At 59.2% G+C, this 5,627-nt stretch overlaps 1 pseudogene; it reads left to right on the top strand.

Annotated features, from left to right (window-relative positions):
* The first annotated feature begins 2,031 nt into the window (after positions 1-2,031).
* Positions 2,032-3,268, top strand: LOC119104414 (zinc finger protein Noc-like; annotated as a pseudogene).
* Positions 3,269-5,627: the final 2,359 nt, after the last annotated feature.

Here is a 5,627-nt window from a genome sequence, read left to right as displayed (position 1 = left end):
TTGGGGGTTAGAATATACGGTGCCCACGGCCTGTTTGCATATTGGATTACTGGTTGTTGGAGAGAAATGTCGTCATTCACGGCGTTAGTGGTGGCCGGAGCTGGGTTAGTGCTGGGTTAGTGCACCACTTCACGAGCGGCCGGGGCACTTCCACTAACGGAGAGCCTGCCGGGTAATTTTACAGCCGCGCCAGACAGCGTTCCTCCGCGCTCGATAAACCACCATGATTGCCAGTTTCCATTGTTGCTTAATTAATAAATCCTCCGGTTGCGAAAGCGGGCGGCGATAAATCATCCGGCGGCTAATTTATCGCATGTGAGGTCATTACTGTGCTGATGGTATCACGGGTCATGCAGTAAATCAGGTGGCGTGATGGCCGGTGGGGCGGCCCGTGACCTCGGCTTGCTGGCCGGCCAGTCACCGGGCGGGCAGCGACACTGGGAGCGCAGAGTCACACCGGCGCACATCGGCACCGGCTGCAGGGTGACAGAGTCACACGGGGGCACGTCGGCAACGGCTGCAGGGTGACAGAGTCACACGGGCGCACGTCGGCAACGGCTGTAGGGTGACGGAGTCACACGGGCGCACGTCGGCACCGGCTGTAGGGTGACAGAGTCACACGGGCGCACGTCGGCAACGGCTGCAGGGTGACAGAGTCACACGGGCGCACGTCGGCAACGGCTGTAGGGTGACGGAGTCACACGGGCGCACATCGGCAACGGCTGTAGGGTGACGGAGTCACACGGGTGCACATCGGCACCGGCTGTAGGGTGACGGAGTCACACGGGCGCACATCGGCACCGGCTGTAGGGTGACAGAGTCACACGGGCGCACATCGGCACCGGCTGTAGGGTGACAGAGTCACACGGGTGCACGTCGGCAACGGCCGCTGGATGACGCTCTTTCCAGCTCTCCGCGAGATTTGCGTGATGGGAGCTGGTTTATGGTAGGCTACTGAAGCCATGCCATGGGGAAAAAGCACATCCATTCCGAATATCGCATGACATAGTCTGTCTGATGTCTGAATGTCTGATGACTGAATGTCTGACAGGTGATGACAGCGGGGACCGTTTTTTGATTTTTAGTTTGGAAAGTCAATATTTTAGAATCATTCATTAGGAAGTTGATGTCGTAGTAGCACTCAACAAGTAAAGAGGGGCAAGAAATTGAAATTTTTCAGCTTGCAAGACTGAGCATGTTACGGCACACGGCGTACTGAGTGATCTATTTAGCCTCACTATTGCATGCAGTGCCTGTTTATTATCAATCTTAATCAATTCATCCCAGTTATTTTAGCGATTATTTTCATGCAAAAATATCGACAAAAGACACGAAATGTCAGTACAATTTTCCTTTGGGCATTTTTGTCATTCATCGCGTGATCACGTCACTCACCTTGCACGGTTAATCGCACTAAGCTAATAGATGAAAGCTTTTGACAAGCTGCAAAACAAGTTGTTTTGCCGACATTATTCACGACGCGATACCTGTTAAGAATATGCATATATCCTCTTTCGTCGAGCCGCAGAACGTAATGCCTGCTCCTCGTGCGTCAAGGACGCACATGCTGCGTCCAAACCATCTTGATGTGATTTCAAAAATCGTGGTAGTCTCGCTCAAGAAGTCCACTTTCCTGATAAACCGTGATTTATCCTAAGTGACGCGCCGGGCCATTTCACTGAAGTCATCTGTCGGCTCCCATCCTTCAGTCTTAGCAGGGCTCCCCTCTGATCTTGCCGCCAACGTCCTCGTCAATTTGGACGTTCTCGCCAGATCAGACGAAGCCGGCGTGACAGCGCAGCTTTGGTCGCGCGCGTGTCGTTTAAATGACCATGAATGGATTTGGCTAGCTGAGCACATTTCGAAAACACCGTGGCAGTCGCTCTTACTCGTAATGTCTTTTTCATTTGGGTGATTTGAGGCCGCGTGGTTTGTTTCTTCTCGGAGTAGAATATTTAACTCTGCGCCTATTGAAGCGCCGCGTGTGGTCGTCGTGTGACGTCTCGTGCTGACGTCATGCTTTCTCCGCAGATGGACGCCAAGACCTCGCCGCTGGCGATGCTGCAGAGGACGTGTTCTCAGATCGGAGCCGACACGACAGCCGCCAAGCCGCTGATCACGGCGGAGAAGAAGAGGGAGGAGAAGAAGGAGACGCCATCCTCTCCAACGGCTCCTGCCGCAGAGAAGCCCACATTCAAACCGTACGACCTGGATCGGAAAGAGCCCGCTCCGGCGCCGGCGGCGACCGCGGCAGCAGCGGCCTCGACAGCGGCGGCGGCGCCGCGCGCCGAGGAGTCGCCGAAGGAGCGCAAGTCGCCGGGCCGCTCGCCTGAGAGCCGGAAGACGCCGAAGAGCGAGGCGGGGTCGTCAGCGTCAGGGTCGGGCACGAGCCCGATCACGCGGCCCGGCGCCGAGGTGCTGGCCGGCTGCGGCGGCTCCAAGGAGCTGGCCGGGACTCGGCCTGCACAAGCCAGGCGCGCTGCCGATGCCGCTGCCGCCGTACCTGCCGGGCGCTGACGCGGCGTCGGCCGCGCTCCGTCCCACGCTGCCCGGCCTGCCCGGCCTCTACTCGCAGTCTGGCCTGTCGGCGGCCTCCTACCTCGGCCTGCAGCAGCAACACCGGCCGGGGGAGAAGTGCCAGAGCCCGTACTGCCCGTGCGCCTACAGCACGCCGCACGGCTACGGCGCGCCGTGCCCGGCCGGCTGTGCCCAGTGTGAGCACGCCAAGGCGCTAGGCGGCGCGCTGCACTCGCCATACCTGGGCCTGGTCAACCCCTTCTATCCGCCGACCAGCCTGGGGCTCGGGCTGTCGGCCGCCGCTGGCACGACCGCCGGCGCGCAGCCGATCGTGTGTAGCTGGATGGCCGACGGGCGCTATTGCGGCAAGCGGTTCGCCAGCACGGAGGAACTGATGCAGCACCTGCGCACGCATACAAACCTATCGGCCAGCGACTCGGCGCTATCGCTGCTGCACCCGGCGTACCAGGCGTCGCTGCTGGGTGCCCACCGCTCGCCGTTCGCCGTGCCTCCGTCTTCGCTGTCGCCGCTGTCGGCGGCGCGGTACCACCCTTACGCCAAGCCGCCCTCTTCGCTGGCGCTGGGCGCGCCCGCACCCCAGCGCGCTGGCCGCCTACTATTCGCCGTACAGCGCACTTTACGCCCGGCCTCCGACCCTGCCCTGAGGGCTCCAGCCAAACTGACCGACGCCTGGCCGACGCTCGGTGTCGGCGGAGCGAGCGGGCGGCCGCCACGCGTTCTCAAAGGCTGACGCCCCGGAGAGCTGATGTCCGAGGAGGACAGCCAGCTCGCCGGCCGGGCGCGGAGACGAGGACCATCGCCAAGCCGGGGAGACGGCGAAATCCGGTGTAGTGCCGCCGGGAGGAGGCGTGATGCCCTCCGGCTGCCTCAGTCTCCGCCTGGGGGCGCGGGGATCCGGAGCAGCCCGTGATCTCCAGAGCTGGTGATCCAGTGCGTCTCCGCAGACCGGTCAGCCCTGCCCCGGTTCGACCTGGTGACCCCGCCCCGGCTCGCCGGCGGTCCGCGGACAGGCTCCGGGTCCTCCCCGCGGACCGGGGAGCTGTGCGTGACCTCGGGGTCTGGGCGTGTCGGCTCAGGAGGCCCTGAGGCTATGGGCAGGGCGGAGTGGCGACCACCGCTGGCTGCCCGGCTCAAGCTGTGCTGCATGAGCAAGTCTGTGATGCTGTATATACCAGAGGCGGCGTCCGATTGTGATAAGCCCGTTTTTATTGTGATACAGATGTCTGCGTAGTGCTAAGCGTCGTCGTCATGGTTACCATTGCGCCGAGTCGTATTTGTCCCGTCTGGAGCTGCGGTCGAACGCTCCCGTCGTCCCGTGTGACCCTCCCCTCCACTTTCGTTGGCGAAGCCCCCGGGGTGCGTATTCAGATCTACTTGTTACGTGCTGTCCTGATTTTATGGTCGCGTGTTCTCCGATGGTCGGGCGGTGTCGCCTGCCTTACGGACCGCACGACGTGTCCCGGCCACTCGGGCGCCACCTGCCGCCGGCGGCCGGCCGCCTTGTGCAACTGTAAATATCACCCTAACTTATTGCCGCTGAATAAATCAAATCGTGAAAATTGAACCGTCTGATTTACGGTGCTGCCGGAGGCGAAATCGCAGCTTTTACGGATCGTCAGATCGGCCCGCAGGGGCCGTAAGTTAAACCGGTGGCAGGGGCGCAGTCAGGGTAAGCCACACGGGAAGAGGGGTCAGGGGGGGGGGAGGGGTAGCGAGTCGCATCACTCGTTCGGATGTGATGCATTGCGGGTAGACACGTGAGGCCATTGATCTAAGTCTTTCATGCCCGTGCATGCCGCGACTCCGCGCGAGGTGCGCCCCTGGCACGCCGCGCCAACGGCTTTCCCGAGCCGATGCTGATATACTGCGGCGCCTGGCGCACGCCATGATCGTCTATTTGCGCCGAAATGCAAAATACGAGCGGCGGCGGAGGGTCGGCCAATCGTAACGGGGCCGGCGCTGACGCCGGCCACAGGTAGTCGTCGGTCGCGGCGGCTCGTACGGTAGCGCTCCAGCGGTGGGGCGGTGAGCTGTGGGCCGGGGTCACGCGCTCAAACGGTGGGGTGGTGAACGGTGGGCTGGGGTCACGCTAACATGGGGCGCCTGCCAGGCGCGACACCTTTGCAGCGGCTGTTCACCGGGCCTGGGTCCGTCCGAGAGCCTATGTCCGTGTCCGTGGAGCTAGGAGGAATTTGCAGGCATGTCGTCGTCCTTGCAGGAACAGACGTCGACATATTCACAGCCCATTGTTCGACCCGCCTTGTGATTTTGGTACAGATATGCAATAGTTTTAACTTAACTTTCCTGTCCTTTGCACTTAAAATACGACGGTCTTGGCTGAACTTTCCCGTACTTTGTACCTGCCAATGCGACGGGCTCAGCTGACCTTTCTTTTCCTTTGCACCTGACAGTCAGTCATATTTCAGGCGTTCATTTTGCCCACGAATAGCGACTTGTTGCATGGCAGGTCGAAAACTGGTGACTGATATATTACTGCAGCGAAACATCATCAGCATTTTCCATCAATCTTCCATATTTGTACTAAATACCCATTGTATTTAGTACAAATCTTAAGCATCAATCTTCCAAAACTGGAGACGCTCAATCTGTGCCACACATCAGGCCTGTCGTGTGTTGCGCTAAAGGCAACGTGTGCAAGCCATACAACGCTCTTGCTTGCCGAAATTACATGCGCTATAAATTCAGACAGCATGGCCCTAACCCTGAAATGAGTTGCCGTCATTTACGAGCGCTCTTTCTGTGGCAATGTTAGCTTGGTAATGGTGAATAAAATGTTACGAGGGGTTTCAAGGACGGATGAAAGTTCGATGTTAAGTATGCTGAGGGGAGTACGGTGATTTGTGCTTTTAAGTGCTCCACAGAGTCGAGAGCCTGCAACAACAGAAAGGCGTGAGCGAGACTGACTGCCGTTTGACGTCATAAATGTGCTAAAATTGAGGTGGAACTAAAACATCGAAACCCGTTCTGGCCGTTCTCAATTTCAGTCTGCGGCGTGCTTCAGCAGAGTGCCGTTTGCAGCGCCACATCATCCCAAACATGTCCAAGCGTCGACTTCGTCGAATTTATCG

This window comes from Pollicipes pollicipes, unplaced genomic scaffold, assembly GCF_011947565.3.
Source record: "Pollicipes pollicipes isolate AB1234 unplaced genomic scaffold, Ppol_2.1 Scaffold_6052;HRSCAF=7182_pilon_pilon_pilon, whole genome shotgun sequence".
Taxonomy (NCBI): domain Eukaryota; kingdom Metazoa; phylum Arthropoda; class Thecostraca; order Pollicipedomorpha; family Pollicipedidae; genus Pollicipes; species Pollicipes pollicipes.
The sequence above is the reverse complement of the archived record's forward strand: the minus strand, read 5'-3'. Positions and strand labels throughout refer to the sequence as shown.